The sequence below is a fragment of the Tursiops truncatus genome, chromosome 2 (genome assembly GCF_011762595.2).
Source record: "Tursiops truncatus isolate mTurTru1 chromosome 2, mTurTru1.mat.Y, whole genome shotgun sequence".
Lineage (NCBI taxonomy): Eukaryota > Metazoa > Chordata > Mammalia > Artiodactyla > Delphinidae > Tursiops > Tursiops truncatus.
Genome location: NC_047035.1, coordinates 96,656,693 through 96,680,793, shown reverse-complemented (window position 1 = coordinate 96,680,793; position 24,101 = coordinate 96,656,693). Strand labels below are relative to the sequence as shown.

Below are 24,101 nucleotides of genomic sequence, written 5' to 3'. Positions count from 1 at the left end.
AAAATCTCCAAACACTTAGAGACTAAACAACACAATTTAGTCAATGTGTCAAAGAAGTCTCAAAGGAAATTTTAAAAGTACACTGAACTGAGTAAAAGGGAAAATATAAAATATCAAAATTTGCAGGAAACAGCTAAAGCAGGATTGAGAGAAATTTAAAGCACTAAATGCATGCAATCAAAAAGAAGTCTCAAATCAATAATCTAAGCTCCCACCACATGAACCTAGAATAAGGAGAGCAAAGTAAGCCCAAAGTCAGCAGAAAGACTGGAGTAATAAAGATAAGAGCAAAAACTCAATAAAATTGAAAAAAGAAAAGCAATGGAGAAAATCAGTGAAATGAAGTGCTTGGTCTTTGGAAATATCAACAAAACTTACGAACCTCTAGCAAGACAGAAAAAGAAAAAAGGAAGACACAAATTACCAACATTAAGAATGAAACAGAGGATATTACTACAGACTCTATAGACATTAAAAGAATAATTAGGGTATACTCTGAAAAACTTTTCACCATAAATTTGACAGCTTTGATATAATATACCACTTCCTCAAAAAACACAAACTACCACAACTCTTTGAATATGAAATAAACTATTTTAATACCCCTGTACTATTAAAGAAATTAAATTTATTAATAAGAAACTTATAAAAAAAAGTTAATTTTCCCAAAAACTTAATATGGTTTCACTGGAGAATTTTGCCACACCTTTAAAGAAGAATTAGCACCAATTCTATGTAATTTCTACCAGTAAATCCTTCTCAAATCACTTTACAAAGCTAAGATTACCTTGATACCAAAATTAGACAGAGAGTACCAAAAAGAAAACTAGAAACCAATATTCCTCAGGAATTTAGATGTAAAAGTAACAAAATATAGACAAAGAGAATTCAGCAGTATGTAAAAATAATTATATGCACTGACCTACTAGTATTTATTTCAGGGGTGCAAGGCTGGTTCAGAATTTGAAAATTAACCAATGTGATCCACTATATTAACAGCCTAAGGGAAAAAAAATCACATATCATATCAGTAGATGCAAAAAAAAAAAAAGCATTTGACAAAATTTAACATTCATTCATAATAAAAATTCAGAAAAGTAGAAATAGAGGGGGAACTTCCTCACCCTGATAAAGACCATCTAAAAACATGTACAGCAAACAATATACTTAATGGTGAAAGACTGGCTGCTCTTCCCTTATGATTGGGAACTAGGCAAAAATATTTGCTTTCACTATTCTTATTCAACATGGTGCTAGAACTTGTAACCAGTGGAATAAGACCAAAAAAAAAAAAAAAAAGTAATTCAAAGACGTACAGATTTACAGGAAAAAAAATAAACTGTCCCTATTCACAAAGGATATGATCGTCTATGTAGAAAATCTCAAGGGCTCTACCAAAAAAAGCACCTAATAGAACTAATAAGTGAATTAAACAAGGTTGCAGAATACACAAAAATCAGTTTTCTATAAAAAACAATGTTTCTGGGGCTTCCCTGGTGGCGCAGTGGTTGGGAGTCCGCCTGCTGATGCAGGGGACACGGGTTCGTGCCCCGGTCCGGAAGATCCCACATGCCGCGGAGCGGCTGGGCCCCGTGAGCCATGGCCGCTGAGCCTGCGCATCCGGAGCCTGTGCTCCGCAACGGAAGAGGCCACAGCGGTAAGAGGCCCACATACCGCAAAAAAAAACCAAAAACAAAAACAATGTTTCTATATACTAGTAATGTATAGAGGATATCAAATTTTAAAAATATAATACCATTTATAGTTGCTCAAAAACTTTAATACTTAGGTGTAAATCCAAAAAACATGTATTAAACTTTATGCTGAAGACTACAAAACACTGATATAACAAATCAATGGACATCTAAATAAATGGAGTAATATGCAATGTTCATAGATCAGAAGATGCAGCACAGTAGAGATGCCAATTCCCCCCAAATTGATGCTCAGTTTTAATACAATTGCTATCAAAATTCCAGCAAGAATTTTTTATATAGATCAGATTATTCTAAAATGTGTATAGAAGAAGAGCACAGGAGCTAGAATACCTAAAACAATTTTGAAAAAGAAGAATAAAGTTGGAGGCATCAATCAACCCAATTTCAAAACTTATTATATATAATAACTTTAGTCAAGACATTTCTGCAAGGAATGCTGCCCTTAAAGGAACCAAAAGCAGTCAAACCTCTGTCATGGTCCATGGGATATTTCCCCAAATGATAACTTAGAAAAACTGGCTAGGGAAGCCCAACGATTAGTTTCAGAAAATGAAGAATAAGACTGGAAATTCAACAGTTGTTTTGATAAAAAGAGAAAGCTCTGGTTTGGACCAACTAACAACCCAGTCTTACTGGAGACTCCAACATTCCCACTCCTAATCACTGTACATGCATTAAACAACTGGTTTATTGATAAAATGATAGCATCATTAATCAATACTGATGGGAAAACAAATATTAACAAGGCAAGAAAACATGCCTACCTCACTTGTCCCACTTACTCGAAACACGATCCAGGGAACCCTGCTCCCAGACGTTTAAAACTGTCTAATGGACAGTTCAAGTTCTGGCAAATGGATTTCATACAATTTTCTCCATCTCATGAATATAAATATGTTCTAGTCATGATCTGTACGTTTTCTCACTGGACAGAAGCCTTCCCTGGCAGACAGGGTACTGCCTCCTCTGTGGAAAAGAGTATCTCTACTTGGGAAATTCCTCTCAAACATCATAGTGATCAAGGACCCCATTTTACTGGTCAGGTACTTTGACAAGTCTGAATTCTCTGGCCGGTTTTAAAACACTTTCACTGTGCTTACCACCCTCAATCCTCTGGTTTGGTCAAACACACTAATGGCATTATTAAGGCTCAACTGGCAAAATTTGTAGAAGCCCTCCAATTACCTTGGCCAAAAGCATTGCCATTGATCTCTCTGAATCTCAGATCTGCCTCTTTTGGAACTCATAAACTCTCATCCTTTGAAATAGTTACAGAACACCCAATGTACTTGGCTCCTGCCTCTTTTGACCCCCAACTAATAAACAAAGAGATAGTTCAATATTGCAAAGGCCTAATTACCTTTATTTAAAACAACCATGCTTTGGTAGAGCAATCTTTTCACAGTGTGTTCTTGAGAGATGTAGACCTTGAGCATCGCATTTTGCAAACTGGAGACTTTGTTGAAAAAGACACCCCCAGAAAGACTCTCTTCAACGTCGCTGGAAAGGTCCCTAACCAACCCTCGTGCCGCCAAACTCAAGGGAATAGAGCCTTGGATTCATGTGACACAGCTAAAGAAAGAACCCTGACTGGACCTGCATGTCGTCCAGTGACCTGAAAGTGAAGATTTCCCAGAATTGAAGCAGATGACATCTGATCAGACAGTTTTCCCAAGATATCCAGACCAGGCCTATTGGAAGTTTATTGCCAAACCTTTGATGGTCACATAATGTTTCAAATGATCTCCAGGGTCTATAATCTTGTTAACATATGGACTTTAGATAAAAACTGCCTAAGAGCTCTCCCCCCCAGCCCTCCTTGTTACTCAAATGTGACCTCAATAGGTTTCAACCTGCACACTTTCCCTCGAATGTGGGACATTATGCCCAGGAAAGTTCCTTCTGCCATTGAAGGACAAAAAGTCATTGAAACCAGAAAACCTAATTCTTGATCAGAGATGCTTTCAGAGAAAGATCTTGATCAAAAGTGGGAAATGTAAAAATTAATAATCAGAAACCTCAATTAAAATAGTCAGGAGGCCAGAAGTGTATGGACTCTCATGCCCTTAAACAATAGCAGAGTCCAACAGGAAGAAGAAAGATTTCCTCCTCTTGCTTGGCAAGAGCTCCACCAATGAGAGACTGCCACAACTTAGCCAATGAAAAGCTACTATACTTTGAACTCTCAATTCCTCCAATGGACTCTTTGTTTTCTCTAGCCCTCCCAACTTCCTTTCCCCTTTTGAAAAGAGTTCTCTTCTCCTTGTTGTGTAGGGACTTGTACATAGCTCACCATCACTGCAGACCCTGAATTACAATTCTTTGCTGAGCCCAAACAAACCCATTTTTGCTAGAGAAATAACTCGCAGTCTATTTGTTTTAGGTCAACAGATAAAAGAGCTCTGTTATAAAAGAGTGTAAGGTCATGTATCAGTAGACAATTATAGATACAAGCAAGTGCAGTGAGATTGTGTAGATCTTCTTGCAGAAGTTCTGTACAGAATATTGTTCGGTAAAATTGCAGGAAAGACTTCAATGATGAAAAGATTTAGGATATGTGCCATGAACGTTCAATAAACGGCCACCAAGTAGACAAGGCTGGGAAAGGTAATCCAAGCTGGGATAGCAGAGGGAGCAAAGGCACAGAGGCATGCAATGGTATGGTGCTGTCAGGGAGATGCAGGGGTTCAGCATGACTAACGCACAGTGTGCCGAGTGTGTTAAGGCAAATGGCTGGAGGAGCAGAGAGAAACCAGACCATGTAAGACTTACTACAGACTTTGGAATTTACTTCCCTTAACATGATAATCTCTAGGTCCATCCATGTTGCTGCAAATGGCATTATTTCATTCTTTTTGAAGTAAGCCAAACAGAAAAGACAAATAGCATATGATGCTGCTTATATGTGGGATCTAAAAAAAAAATGATACAAATGAAGTTATTTACAAGACAGAAGTAGACCCAGAGACATAGAAAGCAAACTTATTGTTACCAAAGTGGAAAGGTGGGGGAGGGATAAATTAGGAGTTTGGGATTAAAAGATACACACTACTATATATAAAATAGATAAACAAGGACCTTCTGTATAGCACAGGGAACTATACTCAATTTCTTGTAATGACCTATAATGGAAAAGAATCTGAAAAAGAATCACTGTGCTATACACCTGAAACTAACGTAATGTTGTAAATCGACTATACTTCAATAAAGAAGTTTAAAAAAATTTTTTTGGAACTATCCAATAGCTCAGAGGTGTACTTCTGGGATGTATCCACCACCAGTGCTATTATACCCAGTGCTGGAGCATGGGAAGTAAAATTAGAATGTGTTTATATTTATTTTAATCTGATGCTTAATTTCTATTTGTGTATATGTTTTATAATGAAATATATTTATGTAGTAATACATGGTGGTATTTTATAAGTGAATAAATATACATATGTTAGGAACATATGTTTAAGTTTTTTCTTTACTGATGAGGTACATTATCTACAATGTTTGGAGACAACAGCTATTAAAGTATTAAGCAGGGCCATAAAGTAATGAGATTTTTGCATTATAAAGTCTTCATGGTAGGGGAGTATGGGACAGTGTGGACAAGAGATTAGAGGCAAGGAGAAGAGTTAGGTTGTTATTATAATTGTCCAGGCTGAGACAATGAGGATCTGAACGGTGGCAGTAGCTTTAGAGTTGGTGAGGAAGGAAGGAACTGCTATTGGAGAATTTTACAGAAAAATTATTAACAGGGTTCAGCCACTTATGAGATAGAAGAGATGAGGAACAGGGTGCATCTGGAATGATTCCCACGGGTGTCATTGGACTTGGATGACTAAGTGAATGTCAGCACCAGTCATGCGCATTAGGGCATGGGAAAAGAGAAGGTTTGGTGGGAAAGCTAATGAGTGTGAACTTTTGACATGTTTAATTGTGAGACTCTTCTCTAACAATTGGATGGAAATGTTTAGGATACAGTTGGATATCTGGGTTTTAAAGTTCTGAAAAGGGATCTAACCTGATGATCAATATACATGGGAGTTACCAGCTTATCCTCAGAAGAGTACCCACAGAGTGAAATCAAAAAAATAAAAAAGAAAGAAAAGAAAAGAAGTTGAAGGACAGAAGCTAAGGGAACTCCAATATTTAAAGGAAAGTGGTAGGAAGAAAAGACAGAAAAAGCCACCCGGAAGAATAGCTTATTAGATTGCTAGGAACAGTATGAGCAGAGATAGAAGTCATGGCAGTCCAGGTGAGGAAGAGTCTCATGAAGACAAGTGATCTAATTGTCTTGGGTAAACAACACTCCCTTGTTCCTCCTCCTATTAACATGGTCAAGTCTTTATTGAGCACCTGCAGTTAGACAAATTGCATTAATTTTAACATCACAGAATTATAGACACAGACTACAATGTAGAACAGAGTATCTATGAATAGTATTCTCAACATGAAGCAATTTTGTCTGCCATTTAACTGAGGTCAGCATTGTTAATTCAGCACTTAGTATACGGTAAATTAAGAGCATCATGAGGTGTATGCTGTGGATGGTTAAAAACACTGATACTGATGTTGGGCCAGATGTTAACAAATGATCAAGTTGATCATCTCCATTTTAGTAAATGACCTTATTCCACTACATGAATCAATGACAACATCATAATGCCAGGGACCTGACTCTACTTGTAGGGTACATGCCAGATGTGACATGAGGCATACTTCCTATTAGCAAAATAGGAAATAGTTTTTATCAAAACACAACTCAATTGATTTCATCCTTCCTAGGAGAAGAATCCCAAAATCTTCCACAAAACTCACCCACGTGTATACCTTGGTTTATTTGTCTTAACAATGTGTTTTAAAGCTTAGGCTAGACACATAAGCCAGAAGTTGAGTGCCCTGTAAATCAACCCCTCACCTTGAGTCACACGGGAAAGCGTATATGATTAAGAACAAGGCATCAAAGACAATTTACACACACACATGCATATACTTTGTAATACACAGGTTATGATTAATAAACAAAAGAAAAAAAATAACTTCTTGCCTGACATGGAAAGCTCATCTCACTTAAGCAGAAGTCATTGTCATCAAATGGCATTAGACAGTTGTCACCTGCTGGTTCTTTCCCCGGGAAACCTCTTGATTAAGTGCCCTTTCCAATCAGGCACATTCAATTTAGGAAAAACCCATTAAACAATAACTAGATAGTATTTTTCATTCACCATGACAAAGTGTTCTCTGCAGAGGTTGACAATAATTTTATTTGGGTTTAAATTTTACTTTCAGTTCATTGCTTGAGAAATCTTAACACTGAAAAAGTATCGTAAGATCTCAGAAGTAAAATGCACAAGGGCAGCAGCTGTGTTTGCATTGTTCAAATGTTTCCCAGCACTGACCTAACATTCAGCATTTCCTCAGTAATTGGCAAAGGAAGAAATTAGAGTACAATTTAAAATCTATCCATTATATCCGTTCTGTCAGGTAATAAATATAGTGTTTGAGTTCAGAAGGCAAAGATACAGATAAAATCCAACCAAGTCTACAGAGAAGCAATTTTTTCCCAGTACAGATGAGCCAATACAGTTCTTTTTTAGTATCAGTATTCTAGACATTTAGTTCACCACTGCCCTGGAAGGAACCGCAGTGGCCCTCTTCCCAGAAAATGTATTTTTAATAATGTGGTTGTCTCCAGAAATGGCCACCAACAATTCCACCCATCCTTCTAGCAACAGGCTGCTCCTCTCATCAAGAGGTCGAGGTTATTTCCCCTCCCTCTGAATTTGGGCTGACCTTGTGATTTACTTTGACCAATAGAATGCAATGGCAGGGACATGTGTGAGTTCAGAGCCTAGCCATTAAGATGACCGATAGCATCCACTTTTGCTCTCTTGGGACTCGACTGCCATGTTATAAGGAAGCCCATACTCTCCTGCTGGGAAGAGTGTTCATGTGGAGAAACCTTGGACGATAAGGCACTAAGTGGAAAAAGAGGTCATATAAAACCTTGGAGAACAGAAGTAGCCCAGCTGACAGTCACCTTCAAGGCCCCAGACATGTGAGAGAGGTAGTCTTGGATATTCTAGCCCAGCCCATTTGCCAGCTGAATGCAGCCAATGGAGTAACCCTAGCTGGAGCAGAAGGATCACCAGCCAACCCACAGAATGGTAAGAAACATTGATAAAACTATTAATGTTTTAAGCCTCTATATCTTGGGTGGCTTGTTATATAGTAATAGATAACTAAAACAAATAACATTACACTCCTCCCCTTCTATGTCACCATTAGCCTCTCATTTTTTTTTTGATACATTTTTCATAGAAATTCTACCCTGTTTCCTTTCGCTGTAGTGTTGAAACCAGTTTTTAGAATGAAGAGCTACAGTTGGAAAATGCTGGTTTCTAAAACTTTCCAATGGGTATGAGGTCAGATAACCTAACAGTTATTATAACGGAGACAGTCTGTCTTTAAATTGTTTACAATCAAATGTACTGTACTTGACATACTCAAATGCATAGAACTTTTACTCTTAAAATTCTTATAATTCTTGAGTAGTCAGTACAAGGAGAGCAAAGCCCCCATTTAATGTAGTCTGTCCCCACTACATGCACCTGAAAGAATCATTTGGGTTTAAGCTGCTCCATTACACAGTTAAGTATATATCTAAATATTTAAATTTTTCTAATCAGAAATGCTTTCTTCCTCTGTCATTCTAAATGTCAGTATTAGATGTTTTAATATTACTTAGGGTAGGTACACTCATCCAGAAAGTCTCTGGCAACATCCTTTTACTCAGTGGCATTTCAAAATAATGTGGCACGATGTTGTAAACTCTCAATAAAACCTCCTGGTAAACATGGAGTGTGATCCTTGTCATTAATGACTCCTGCCATGAAGTAATCCTCATCCTTTTTGTCCAGGCTGAGTTTCAGTGTGACTCCTCCCAAACAGAACATAAAGGGCATGACCTATTCCTGAAATCCACCTACATAAAAAATCTTTTTTACGTGAAGATTACTCATACAATGGATAAAACAGTTAAGTTCGACCTCCCAGTACTCTGTGAAAGCAGCAGTGCCTCCGGTAATGCACCTCAGCCTGCCCCGAGAAACCTATTCACTGTAAACCACACTATGTTATAAATCCCAACTGCAAGCGCCTACAGTGACACTCTCTCGTAACAGAGCTAAAAGCAGATATAATCCGGTGTCTTCCCAGGGGAGTCTAAAGACAACTTTCCTTGTGAATAGTCAGACATTCTATCGCTGCGCTAAAATGTTCAGCAAGCAGACATGATTTATCCCTTCCTTTCTATAAACTATTATTTCTGCAGTTGTTAAACTCTGAGCAGTTACATATGCCTAATTTCAACTAACTGCAGGCAGAATACGCCGATAGGATTCTGCTCATTCTATCATTCTTGAAGACACCACGAGAGCTGGCTCTCCCTAGCGTTCTGTTCCAAACCCTTTGCTCTTCTCACTCCACGCCAAAAGAGGCAAACTCAAACATCTCCATCTCTAAGCTGGATCAGATCAGTAGCGATCCATTTAAACTTTCCCTGGGCATTCACATATATATTCACAGCTTCTGTGATGACTCCTAAATCTAAATTTCAGACTTAGACCTTGCCTTTGAATTCCAGCCCCTATAACCATCTGTGGTCCGTACCTGGCCACCTGCACATTCCACAGCTGCTTCAAAATTCACACGGTCAGTTATATTTCTCCTCCCATTCTTAGCCTAGGTTTTTCCTATCTTGTTAATGGAATCATCACTTACCCCGAAACTTGAGATTCTTAACTCTCTCTCCCTTACACTCCACAATCAGCCACACCAATTACTATCAGTTCTACCACGAAACACATCCTTTGAACCCATCCATTCCCTCTGTCTTACCTCACTGATGCATCATTTCTTGTCTTGACTTTTACATCTCTGTCCCCTCTGGTCTCCCTGCCTATAGCCTCACCTCCTCCCCAAACCATCCCCTGCCCAGGACCAAGGGTGATCTTTCTAAAACAGGGAACTAATCCTGAGTGGCAGCGTACTGGAGTGGTTAACTCTGTGGAAGTCAGAAGCTGGGTTGAATCCTGGTTCCATCACTTACTAGCCATGTCATCTTGGGAATGTAATTTATCCTGTCTTTGCCTCACTCTCCTCAGAAGTTAAATGGGAATAAAAATAATATCTACTTCAGTTGATTGTGATGAAGATGAAATAAACATGTATAAAGCTCTTAGAACAATGCCTAGCACACAGAAAATGCAATAGAAATAGTAGCTTAAATAAATGGATGCCACTTACCTGCTTAAAGCCCTTCTCTAGAGGAAAGGGCTTCCTGAGGGAAAGTGACCCTCCATAACCTGCCACCTGCTTCCCTGTCTGGCCTCAGCTCACTCTGTTTACCCCACATAGAAGCAGAGCTCGAGGCATAGCAGATCCTGAACCTGACCTGCTCTTTCATTCCTCCAACGCCCATCTCTCTGGAATACCCTCATCCCCACAGGAGGTAGGAGGAAACTCCCACTAATCCTTCAAGCTTCAAAGGATTAAGTGTCTCTTTCCTTTGAAAGTCCTTCTAGACTCACTCAAACCTAAGTACTCAATTCATTTTTGGTTCCGTTCTGGGATCTAGTATCTATCTCTATTATTCTATCTACCACACTGCCTTGCAATTATATTTTTACAAGGCAATATCCCCTACCAGGCATGCTCGTTCAGGTCAAGGACTGTATCATGTGTCCTCATATTCTTAATGGATAGCATAATATCTATTATGGAACACCGGATACAACAAATGTTTATATTTTTTTCTCTCCATTCTTTCCTTCTTCTCCCAATAGTTTTAGTAGTAATAATAATAATAGTAATATCTTACCACTTTAATATTCATAGAACACTTTGAAATACATCATGTCATTTTATTTTGATCCATAGAATAAAACACAAAAAAATGATTCCCACTTTATCACTGAGAAAACTGAGGTCTCAGGAGTAATGTGGTTTCTCTGGGATCATACAGTCATGTAGCCATTATTCAAATCCAGGGCTTGCTATTCCAAATCTTATGCTTTTGCTTTTGGTGTTTTTTTTTTTTTTTTTCCCTCACAATCAAAGACCCTCCCTTCAAGATGGTCATTTTGTCCACAATTAATTATATGGCCACCTCCTTCAAAAATACCTCTGCTTTAATGTCTGTAAGATTCATAACTCCCCATCAAAAAAAAAAAGAAAAAAGACAACTAAACCATCTTGTTTGAATCAACAATAGTATTGTTCCTGGTCAAATGCATTTATTTCTTACAAATATGCCTTATAAGCTCTCAGACAGGTGTCATTTTAAAATACTTTGTGTTGCCATAGGTGTGACCCCAATGCCTGTGGGTCCCAGCCAAGGGCACCAGGTCCTTGGATTCAGATAAGGAAGCCTGGTCTGTGATGTCATTTTGTACTTTACAGACGCAGTCAGGAATGTTGACAAACACAAAGCATCTGGTCAGGCATGGAGATTTTTCATCAGATCTAAACAAGGAAGATCTTTCTTGAAAAAAATAGTTTTTGGAGACACCTGAAGATTAGGCTCAGAGCCAGCATCACTGGTAAATAATAGTCTGGTGTTTAATATTTTCACTGGGGATTGTTTCCCCTGACACCACAAATGAAATGAGGCAGCCAGACTCTCAGAGCTTGTAATTTTACCAGGCGGGCTATATGTTTAAAATCTAAACAAAAGAGCTAGTCTGCCTTTACAGGGAATTCAAGAAAAGCCAGAATTTAGAATGCAAAAACACTCTGCCCTGTTCCACGAAGGGGCTTTGTACCAAAGCTCTAAAATGAGATTTTTCTCCTCCCTCAGGAGTCCTTCCAGTTTCACGTGTGTGGCAAATGCTAAAAGCCACAGAGGAAACAAGCCTTTCCCTTGGGAAGGAGAGGCTGTATTGTCAAACACAGACCCTTTGGGGTTTGAAATCTTGACAGGCCCCAAACAAACGTGTCTTGTTTTTGTCTCTTCTTTGTAGACTGCAGTGTTTAACTTTTGTAACATGAAAAGATATAATATGATGTGCTTTATTTTATCATTATTTTTGGAAAATTTCTACCCTATGAGAGACTATCTGAAATAAGAATCTAATGTAATTGCTATGAAAGTCCGTGAATACCTAATCAAATCACTGGGTGACATTTATCCCCTCCACTGAAAAAGCAGAATAATGCAAACAAATTCCATTTGTTCTGGGATATTACCCATGAAACTAAGTGCTACTTTCTCTTTATAAAAACCATTGACTGAAATCATACTCTGATTCAATATTTGGCCCAGAACAGCTGTGAAAGCACAATTTTCTACTGAAAGGTTCTCATCTCACCTTGGGATTCTTAGTTATAAGCAGGCTCCCAAACACATATAGCTATACACCCTTAACACGTAGTTGACAAATAACATTCCATCTTCAAGACTGAATTAAGTAAAACCACTAATGTGTTTTAAAATCAAGTCTATTTACTTGTGTTTAAAGAAGTCGTATTTTGATTGTTATAATATTCAGATGATTCAGTGTTCAAACGTCTATGGTTTAGTCAAGTTAAACATAGCTTTCTTTGGGATTAAGAAAGGATATCTCTTGCTTTAAAATTTTCTGTATGTATGGCACATCATTTTCTAAATTTGCAGTGAAAGTTAAATAATTATCTAGGTTAAACTAAGCACAAGATCACAAACCAGTGTTTTGCCCAAATTATCCCAACTAAAATTCGCCTCAACCATAAGCTCAAAATATAGTACCGTCTGTCATGATTTTCTTCATCCATGAAGTTAAGATATAAGTGGAGGAGGTAAATAATAACATCTTACATTTTCAAAACACTTATCCACTTTCTAAATTGAACCTCACCAGCAATGCCATAAAAGAGAAAGGAAGGGATCGTTACCTGCGTTTAATAAATGACGAGCTGAGTCTCAAAATGGTGACGTGGCTTCTGCAAGTTCACCCAGCTGGTAAACGACAGAACTGGAAAAAATGCAGTCTATTGTCACTGAATTATGTCACGCTGCCTCTCTTGAATAAGCTTTACGAGTAACCTATAATAATCCACTTGGCTCCAAAACTGCTATTGGTTACCAATCTGCTGTGAATTAACTCTAGCAAAAGTTCTACAAATCTGTTCTCTGGTCAGCGTAGGGGGAGAGTTCCTGAGAAGCAGCTATGGAGGACTTATAAACCAAGAGAAGATTCTCCGTGTGATTGTTCCACTCCAAGGAAGAACCACACTGTCCCTCCATGTGCCTTGGGCTCTGTGGGCTCATCTTTTTCAACAAAATCCTACTCTCTGCAGTTCTACATTTTAATAGTTTCCACCAGAAAACAAATAAACAATGTGAGCTACATGAGCGACAGCTAATACTGAAGGGAAATGCAATGCGTGGGGGTGCACAGTCATTTTTTAAGGTCAGTCAAAGGTCACAGGGGCAATTTCCCGTAAGTCATCAAGGCTGGTGGCTATTCAGGTTGTCACAAGCCTCTTCATTATTGTTTCCACCATAAACATCACATAGAGTCAAATATGCAATGAAGCCAATCTTAGAATAATCTGAAAATTGTTCTGTTTTAGCACATTCAGTGACAGACACAGGTAGGCTTACTAAATTATTCTACTCCTCTTAAATTCAGCAAATAATTATCGAGGATCTATTTTGTGCCAGGCTGTAAATTAGATCCTGAGGATACATCAGTCTTGTATAGGAGACAGACACATAAATAACCACACTGATTCCTGGTGGATGGTATAACTAAATACTTTGGGTGTGCTTGTTTCCACTTGGGTGAGTGGGAAAGTATCACAGAAATGATATTATTTGATTTGGTTCTTATAGGTTAAACGTAGTTCAGTAAAGGAGTAGAAAGGGTAGTATTTTATTCCTGCTGCAATTCACAAATGTATATATACAAATGAATAATCAATTCCCATGGGAAGTCCCAATCTACCTACTGTTGAAATATTTTAATAAAAAAAGAAAATCTCCAGAACAATGTATACAATGGCTTAGTAAATCACAACTATATAAGTGCATTTCACTGTTGTTAATTGCTTCCGGTGAGTAATGAACACTCTATTACATCATATATAGATTCTCAAAATATTAAGGGTATTGAGAAGTTCTTAGCTCTATCCCAGTCCAATGTCATCTTTTTCAATAAGGCATAGAAAGGTTAAGTGTCTTATTTAAAATCACACAGTTAATCACTGAAATTAAGAGACTAAAACTTAGATGCCCTGATATCCAATTTAGTTTTTTTTCCCTCTGCAGTACTGCATGCTCTATTATTGTAAGTTGATAGTTTATGGTTAGAGATGTCTTTTGTAAGACATAAGAGTGGTAGTTTGAGGTCAGACGGTCATGTTAGTAAAACTCATGGATGTTGTTATTTTATTTTCTGTTTAATATGGAAAGGAATAAATCCCTAAAGAAGAGAACATAGGCAGGCAAAGAAATTCCAAAGGAGAAGGATAGGAATGGAGATAAATATGAAAGACCAAGAGTCAGGAGACCTGGATTTTATTGGGAAGTTGTCTTGAACAAGCTGCTTTCCCCCATTCCCTTCCATCCCATCACCTGTAAACTCAAGCCAGTATGGGTGGGGACCATTTACTTGCATATTTTCCTGTCTTAGTTTGTGTGTGAACAAGTGTTGCATTTCTAATTGATATAGATTAAACACCTCCTGGGAACCTTTTTCATATGTGCCCTCAATTATTACTCAAGCCACCTCACCCATTTGGTACTAGATAGGCTCCATGTAGAAATGGGGAGACTGTGTTACAGACAGTTTATGTGACTTGCCTAAAGCCACTTACCTAGTACATTACAGAGCTTTAATTTGAACACAGTTGTCCAAGCTTATTGCTTTTTCTGTTAACAACACCTTTAAACTAAATAATCATTAAAGTCTGTTCTGGTTCTAAAACTGGACTCAATGCAATAAAAAATATGGAAATGCTTTAGAAAATTTTAAGTGCCATGAAAATATGAGGTGACCATAACACCCCCATTAATCACATATATCCATCTGTATGGACCCAAAGCACTACAGATCCAGCCATTGCCTACATGACAGAGTGACAGGGCAGGCATTTTGAGTCCTTTAGAGCCCAGAGAAGATTAAGTCATAAATAGTTATAATTTTTCCTGACCTTTAGAAAGTTGATATCCCATTGAAGAAATTATTAGATTGGAGAGCTCTGAGATAATGGATGTTTAAGCATGTTGACTTCCTTTCCTATAAAACATATAATCTCTGCAGAGATTTGGCCAACCTTAATGTCAACCAGAATATTTATATTTGCTTTGCTTGTCTCAGAGTCATCTGGAAAATGAAATGCCTTTTATTGACATAAAATCATGGATGTAAATTTACTCTTTTAAAAAGAGCTATATGAATAATATGGCAGTTCCTTTACTTTTTGACTATAAATGGAATATTGTTTCTAAGAAGCATATAGAGATCACCAAGCAACTCTGAAAGCTATTACCAATATTAGAACGAGTTTTGACAGTAGCAATGAGAAGTCTGCAGAATGAAAAGAAATAAAAGCATCAACTCTATTCTCCCATTCACATCCAGAGTAACTATCCCAGAGCAATGTGCCTCCTGTCCCAGAAAACAGATGTCTCAATATCTGTGCTCCAGCTCCCCTTGCATGACTTTCTAACCCCCAATGAGTCTTTCCCCTCCTGCCATAGGGTCAGTTCAAATGTTCTTCTCCCTACTTAGAAAACACCTCAGCTTCCTAATTTACATTTTATTCACGCTTCACAACTAAGCTAAATAATACTTCCTTAGAAAATTAACCTGAGCCTTTTCCCTTAATCACTCCCCGTAGCTAAGCCTCATGGCATAACACATTTTACTGTTGTACAATATTGTGAGTTGTTATTTATTTGTGCAATTATTTGATCAGAAGCGATTCCTTCACTAGATTCGGTCTCTAAGAGGACAGGGACTATGTCGTTTTGCTCATCATCACATCCTCAGGCCTAGCACAGTACCTAGAACATGCAAAATACTCAGTTAATTTTTTCTTTGAGAGACTAAATCATTCTCTCCTGGAGAAGACTCCATCCACTCTTGGTCATCATGTTTCATATCCTCCTCCAAACTCTATGTCTGGGGTCTATTCTTAAAGAAACTTGCACACCAAGGAGCTAATGCTTTGTAAGAATAAGACAATCCAGTTCATAATTATGAATATAATATTACTTTTTAAATTGATGCTTAGAGAAAGAATCCAAGAGAAGGGGAAAGAGGCTATGCACAAAGTAATGGGCTGTAGTGTCATGTTAACAGTAATATGAAAGTAACCTTAGCATCCAATGAGAAGAAAACAGTAAAACACAATACATCTATGCACTAGAAAGCTAGCTATACATTAAAATGAATAATTATGAGGATTATGTTATTTCAAAAAATGCTTGAGTAAATAAGGCTAAGTGAATTAGAACAAAACAGAGAAGTATATATTACCTTCTAATGTACAAAGCATATGTTTATGTGTAAAGATTGATTGAAAAAGAATATGAAAAAGAAAAGCTACTTGATGTGAGAGTGTCATAATCTTACAACCTTATAATAAGATTATAAATATGGTAAGACTATAATGAATAATTTTATTTTGTTGTAATATTATCTGTATCAAGACAATTGCTTAAAAGTACATATAAAGCAATACTTAAAGGCTGACTGCAGGATATTTTCCACCCCTACTTTAGGTACTTACCTTGAGTATACCATATCATGTTATATGTGTCATATATTCCAGTGTAAAGAACAACTGGGTTATGCCTTTGAATGAAGGCTGAGTACCAATAGGCATCTAGCTTTACTCTTAGAAACTCAGTGATTTACAACTATTGAGTATACTTGGCTAGAATCTAAAATTAACATTGTTCCAACAAAAGATTGTGTCAGCTTCTTGGGATATTACATTCTGCTCCATCACATGACGGTATTGGAGATGGACATGTACTGGCCTAGAATGTAGATGATTTTTCATTCTGTTTTCTTTTTTTTTTTTTTCATGCCAAACTTCATTCTGTTTTCAGTTGCATTCTGATGACAAATCAGCACCCAAGAGCTACAAGGATCCATCCTCTGAGAATCCCTCTCTGATTCCAGTCAGGGAGTTAATTCATTATCTAACCAGGGAAGCTCTACCCTAAGAGCACTGGTTCACTGAGGCATGCATGGTCTCCTATGAAAACAAGCAGGCCCTTCTGAAGTTCGTACCAAGGGCTAATATGCTTGTTTATGACGTTCCAGACCCGTCTCTGAGCAGGCCAACCACGCTACTCCATTCATCCTCAAAACAACTCCACAGATGAGGCATTAGTATTAAACCCCACTTTTCAATGGAAAGAAGTGAGGCACCTTAATAGTTACACAACCTGCCCAAGGTCACAAAGCCAGTAAGTGTCCGAGTCAAGAACAGAACCTAGAGCTCACACCTTTAAAGATCATACTGTGCTACCATGAAAATGTGAGATTTGTAAAACTCTAGAACAAAAAGATGGCAAGTTAGAAAATACCTGCTTCAACTCTATAATGTAAAATTCACATGAATGATAGAGCTTTTTATACTCCCACATGTGCTAAGAAACAAAGACTGTAGAGGAAAAGAAATCCCATTTCACTTCTCCCTCCTGTGGAGTCAGGGCAGTACATATGCTACGACTGTAGAATTGACCCTTGTGTCCCCATCTTTCTAAAGGTACGCTAAAGCACTATGCAATGCCCCCAAAGAATTCACAAGCCCGTGACTTATACTACCAGATAAACTCCATGGTGTGTGGGGTGGAGGCTCTCTGATGACAGGCACTGGCAGGAAAAAGCATCTGGCTTTGCCATCCCTGCTTTACCACTAGTCTTTGTCTTGGGAAACAGTCAGTTTCTGAGTCCCTGTGGGTTCAGCAGTTACAGGTAATGGGAATGTTCAGTCTCCAGGAGCCCCAGGCAGTGTGCAATATCAGCTACAAGGGCTGGGGCAGTCCCTGTGCTCAGCATTGACCGGCTGTCACAGCAGGGAAAGGCCATAAACAAGACTCTCTAACCAGGGACACAAACATCCATGTCATGGACTGATGCTTCTCTGAGGGGAGGGGAGAATAATATACACCATATGAAAGGTTGAAGGTTGAGGTACTATTTTTCACCTCTGTGTCAACCGAAAAGACTGTTAACAAGCTGTTAATAAGTGTGACTTGTGACAAGAGGGTGAGAAAATAAAAAGAATAAATAAAAAGGGAAATATAAAGTTGTTGACAACAGGAGGAAGCAACTGGGCCTGAGGCTAAATACCTTTTTCATCTCCCTGGAGCTGCAGCTTAACTGTGTTCAGAGTAACACAAGCAAGGCCTCAATACAGCGCTGATTTGAGTCCCTGCTGCTTCTGCAATTCAGTGGTTTTCACAAGCAAACAAACACAAAAACAAAAAACCCCAATAATTCACGGTTGAAAAGGAATAATCACTCATCCTAATTAAAACAGAATTTTAGAAACCCTTGCTGGAAGCAGGGGGAGAATTTATTGTAATAATATTCACATTTTTTTTTTCCCTAGAGTCTCGCTTTTCCTTCTGGGTTCTTTTCTTTTGATCCTACTGCTAGCACAACGCCCCAGGAATATCTTACTCTCTTTAGAACGTGCTAAATACTGAACAAATATCCTTCCACTCTTCCTCCTCTCTCAGTTAAGACAGGTGACTATGTTTCTTAAATTTATTTTATTTTATTTATTTTTGGCTGTGTTGGGTCTTCCTTGCTGTGCACGGGCTTTTCTCTGGTTGCGGTGAGCGGAGGCTACTCTTCGTTGTGGTGCGCGGGCTTCTCATTGCTGTGGCCTCTCTTGTTGCAGAGCATGGGCTCTAGGCATGCGAGTTTCAGTAGTTGTGGCACGGGGGCTCAGTAGTTGTGGCTTCTGGGCTCTAGAGCACAGGCTCAGTAGCTCAGTAGTTGTGGCACACAGACTTAGTTGCTCTGCGGCATGTGGGACCCTCCCGGACCAGGGCTTGAACCAGTGTCCCCTGCTCTGGCAGGCAGATTCTTAACCACTGGATACCAGGGAAGCCCTGGTGACTGTGTTTTAAGTTAGTAAAAATTTAGAAAGGGCAAAAAAGGATATAGCAGCCAAGTTAAAAAAAAAAAAAAGAACTCTCAAAATCAATGAAAATAAAAACAAATAATTAAAAAATACAATTTCACAAACAAAATTAGTGAAAGTAGCCAAGAATCTTACATAGCCCCAAATGCTTTTTTCCTAAGCCTAAAAAGCTGGTTCCACTTTATATATATCGCCTGTCCTATTTTTCTATCTGCTAGAGAAAAGTATGTGTGTGTGTGGTGGGGAGTGGAGTTGGGGAAGAGGGCAGGATATGAAGAAGAGGCCCTTCCTATCGTATGTGTGATATTTCTGTCCACGGTCTGAATTATCACTGAGTTACATTTCCTTAAATGCAAAATTTTTCCCATGAGAGTTTTGGATGCTCATTGCCCTGGAACTCCACCAACGTCCAGCCGGCGTTCAGACAAATGACAATTAATGACCACTTGTAATCTAAGAACTGATATACTTACTGGTATAAGTTCTATCCTGGGGCCTATAAGAGAACTCAACTTCCTTTTTTCTTTTCTTTCTTCTTTGCATTTTCTTCATTGACATCTCTAGTAGTCAATGCCTTCTCACTTTGTTCTGATTTCCATCTCAAAGGCATAGCCAGCTGGAAGGAGGGTGTTTGACTCAGGCATAACTGCAGACACCTGTTAAAGAATTTCAGGAGGCTTAATTGGATGAAATCACTTTGCACTCAAGAAGTTAACAAGTCACTTCTTTGTGTGTTTACAACCTACATGATAACCAGTAATAATGTTGTGGAGATAAGAAAGGACAAAATTCTCTCACAAAATTCTCATATTATATTTAAATATTAAACAGATTCACCAGCACTAGAGTATCATGTAAATAAATAAACAAATAAATAAGGAATTAGGATGCCATTCTTATACTGTACTTAATACCTAATCATAGGTTATCTGATTCTTTGTTTTCCTGACAATTTTTAAATTTATTCAAAGAACCTATAACATTATTTCCCTAAGTGCAATTTGTGAACCACCTGTTTTAAAGCCCAAAGGTGCTTGCTAAAAATGCAGATACCTTGACAGCACCCCAGCTGCACTGCATCAGAATCTCCAGTCATGGAATCCAGGAATACGTTGTTTCTTTGCAAGCTTCCTGGTGATTCTTAAGCATGCTGATGTTTGATGGTTCTCAAACTTTAAAGTGCATGAGAATCACTTTGAGAAGATGCACAGAATGCCTACCCTCACAGACTGGGATTCAGTACTTCTTAATTAAGCTCAGCAATCTGCATTTTCAGAAAGCAACTCAGGTAATTCTGAAATCGGAGCACACTTTTCACAACACTGCATACTTTCTGAGCATTCGACCAGGCAGACAACTCTACTTCCCGATTCTTTGACCACGGATAGGTCTGTTTTCTTTATCTTGCAAGTCCTGGCCTTTTCCATTCTCTCTCTGGTTCCTTCTGAGACAGGAGGGAAGCTGGCAGGGCACAACTTTTAAAAGACTGACATAGCCCTTGAGGATATGACATAAACTGGTTAGAACCCACAAGACCCAAGATGGCAGAAGATTCAGCTTCCAGTAGACCTTGAGCCTCATTATACACTCATTGTAGTATCAATACACTAGCTAAATGACACACCCACAGGTGCCATGACAGTTCTGAGGCTGACCATAAAAGGCCAAAAAGTGGGCGATGGCCCAATTCCTGGAAATCTCTGCCGCTTCCCCAAAATAGTTGGAATAATCCTCCTGCCCCTTAGCCTATGCAATTACCCAGCCCACAAAAAACTAACCATCCCATTTTTGGGCCACTCTTACCTTCTGAGATGAACTGCATTCTACCTATGGAATGTGAATCTCTAAATAAACTTGCTTTCACTTTACTATGGCTCTCTCTTAAATTCTTTCCTGCACAAAGCCAAGGACCTCACTTGGTGAGCCTGTCCCTGGGACTTGTCAGAGACCTGGAACATGACCCTCCTCTTCTGCCACATTCCGCAATACTTCTCCACTACTACTTTCCCCCCATCCTTTCCATTTCAGGCAGCCGACTTTTCAGACACAAGGGCAACTAGGCCTTGACCTGGGTTATTTTCTTAGGGAAGGCTCCTCTAGACCACTCTCCAAGCTTAATGACTTAAGCTGTCTCTGCCCTGGGCTGCCAGCTCATCTACTCCCATTTCCAGAAATGTGACTAGTCTTGACCTCAGACTACCCTGTTATACTGCCACTTTCTTACAACCATTTTACAAGGTGCTTATTCTGCAGCCCTTACTTTATAGATTTTTATTTCAACAGTATAATACTACAACAGAAATTTAGGGGAAAAGGGAAAATTGGAAAAACAATTTAAATAAAATGAAGGAATATTAAAAGTAATTGTGTGAACAACACAATAAATGAAATTAAAAATTCTAGAAGAGATGAATAGCAGAATAACGGAGGCAGAAGAACGGATAAGTGACCTGGAAGATAAAATAGTGGAAATAATTACAGCAGAGCAGAATAAAGAAGAAAAAATGAAAAGAATTGAGGACATTCTCAGAGACCTCTGGGACAACATTAAATGCACAAACATTCGAATTATAGGGGTTCCAGAAGAAGAGAAAAAGAAAGGGACTGAGAAAATATTTGAAGAGATTATAGTTGAAAACTTCCCGAATATTGGAAAGGAAATAGTTAATCAAGCCCAGGAAGCACAGCGAGTCCCACACAGGATGAAACCAAGGAGAAACATGCCAAGACACATACTAATCAAACTATCAAAAATTAAATACAAAGAAAAAACATTAAAAGCAGCAAGGGAAAAAACACAAATAATGTACAAGGGAATATCCAGAAGGTTATCAGCTGATCTTTCAGCAGAAACTCTCCAAGCCAGAAGGGAATGGCAGGACATATTTAAAGTGATAAAGGGGAAAAACCTACAGCAAAGATTACTCTACCCAGCAAGAATCTCATTCAGATTTGATGGAGAAATTTAAAACTTTACATACAAGCAAAAGCTGAGGAGAGTTCAGCACCACCAAACCTGCTTTACAACAAATGCTAAAGGAACTTCTCCAGGCAGGAAACACAAGAGAAGGAAAAGACCTACAATAAGAAACCCAAAACAATTAAGAAAATTGTAATAGGAACATACATATTGATAATTACCTTAAATGTAAATGGATTAAATGCTACAACCAAAAGACACAGACTGGCTGAATGGATACAAAAACAAGACCCATATATATGGTGTCTACTAGAGACACACTTCAGACCTATGGACACATACAGATTGAAAGTGAGAGGATAGAAAAAGATATTCCATGCAATGGAAATCAAAAGAAAGCTGGAGTAGCAATTCTCATATCAGACAAAATAGACTTTAAAACAAAGACTATTACAAGAGACAAAGAAGGACACTACATAATGATCAAGGGATAGATCCAAGAAGAAGATGTAACAATTGTAAATATTTATGCACCCAACATACGAGCACCTCAATACATAAGGCAAATACTAACAGCCACAAAAGGGGAAATCGACAGTAACACAATCACAGTAGGGTACTTTAACACCCCACTTGCACCAATGGACAGATCATCCAAAGTGAAAATAAATAAGGAAACACAGGCTTTAAATGATACATTAAACAAGTTGGACTTAATTGATATTTATAGGACATTCTATCCGAAAACAACAGAATACACTTTCTTCTCAAGTGCTCATGGAACATTCTCCAGGATAGATCATATCCTGGGTCACAAATCAAGCCTTGGTAAATTTGAAAAAATAGAAATTGTATCAAGTATCTTTTCCGACCACAACGCTATGAGACTAGATATCAATTATAGGAAAAATTATGTAAAACATACACACACATGGAGGTTAAACAATACACTCCTTAATAACCAAGGGATCACTGAACAAATCAAAGAGGAAATCAAAAAATACCTAGAAACAACTGACATTGAAAACATGACAACACAAAACGTATGGGATACAGCAAAAGCAGTTCTAAGAGGGAAGTTTTTAGCAATACAATCCGACCTTAAGAAACAAGAAACATCTCAAATATCCTAACCTTACACCTAAAGCAATTAGAGAAAGAAGATCAAAAACACCCAAAAATTAGCAGAAGGAAAGAAATCATAAAGACCAGATCAGAAATAAATGAAAAAGAAATGAAGGAAACGATAGCAAAGATCAATAAAACTAAAAGCTGGTTCTTTGAGAAGATAAACAAAATTGATAAACCATTAGCCAGACTCATCAAGAAAAAAAGGGAGAAGACTCAAATCAACAGAATTAGAAATGAAAAAGGTGAAATAACAACTGACGCTGCAGAGGTACAAAGGATCATGAGAGATTACTACAAGCAACTCTATGCCAAAAAAATGGACAATCTGGAATAAATGGACAAATTCTTAGAAATGCAGAACCTTCTGAGACTGAACCAGGAAGAAATATAAACAAACCAATCACAAGCACTGAAATTGAAACTGTGATTTAAAATCTTCCAACAAACAAAAGCACAGGACCAGATGGCTTCACGGGTGAATTCTATCACACATTTAGAGAAGAGCTAACGCCTATCCTTCTCAAACTCTTCCAAAATATAGTAGAGGGAGGAACACTCCCAAACTCATCCTACGAGGCCACCATCACCCTGATACAAAAACCAGAAAAAGATGCCACAAAGGAAGAAAGCTACAGGCCAATATCACTGATGAACATAGATGCAAGAATCCTCAACAAAATACTGGCAAACACAATCCAACAGCACATTAAACGGATCATACACCATGATCAAGTGGAGTTTATCCCAGGAATGCAAGGATTCTTTAATATACGCAAATCAATCAATGTGATACGCCATATTAACAAATTGGAGGAGAAAAACCACATGATTATCTCAATAGATAAAGAGAAAGCTTTTGACAAAATTCAACACCCATTTATGATAAAAACCCTCCAGAAAGTAGGCATAGAGGGAACTTTCCGCAACAAAACAAAGGTCATATATGACAAACCTACAGGCAATATCGTCCTCAATGGTGAAAAACTGAAAGCATTTCCACTAACATCAGGAACAAGACAAGGTTGCCCACTCTCACCACTATTATTCAACATAGCTTTGGAAGTTTTAGCCATAGCAATCAGAGTAGAAAAAGAAATAAAAGGAATCCAAATCAGAAAAGAAGAAGTAAAGCTGTCACTGTTTGCAGATGACATGATACTATACATAGAGAATCCTAAAGATAC

The 24,101-nt window shown here is 38.1% G+C and overlaps 1 protein-coding gene across 1 annotated transcript in view; it reads right to left on the bottom strand.

Moving 5' to 3' along the window:
* LOC101333605 (protein unc-13 homolog C-like) overlaps positions 1-24,101 on the bottom strand; it is a 332,514-nt gene that overhangs the window by 221,170 nt on the left and 87,243 nt on the right. The window contains exons 10-11 of the mRNA XM_073801032.1: positions 19,340-19,522; positions 12,642-12,721 (exon numbers count right to left, since the gene is read on the bottom strand). The gene's annotated coding sequence lies outside the window, so the exon portion shown is untranslated. The remainder of the gene's footprint in view (positions 1-12,641; positions 12,722-19,339; positions 19,523-24,101) is intronic.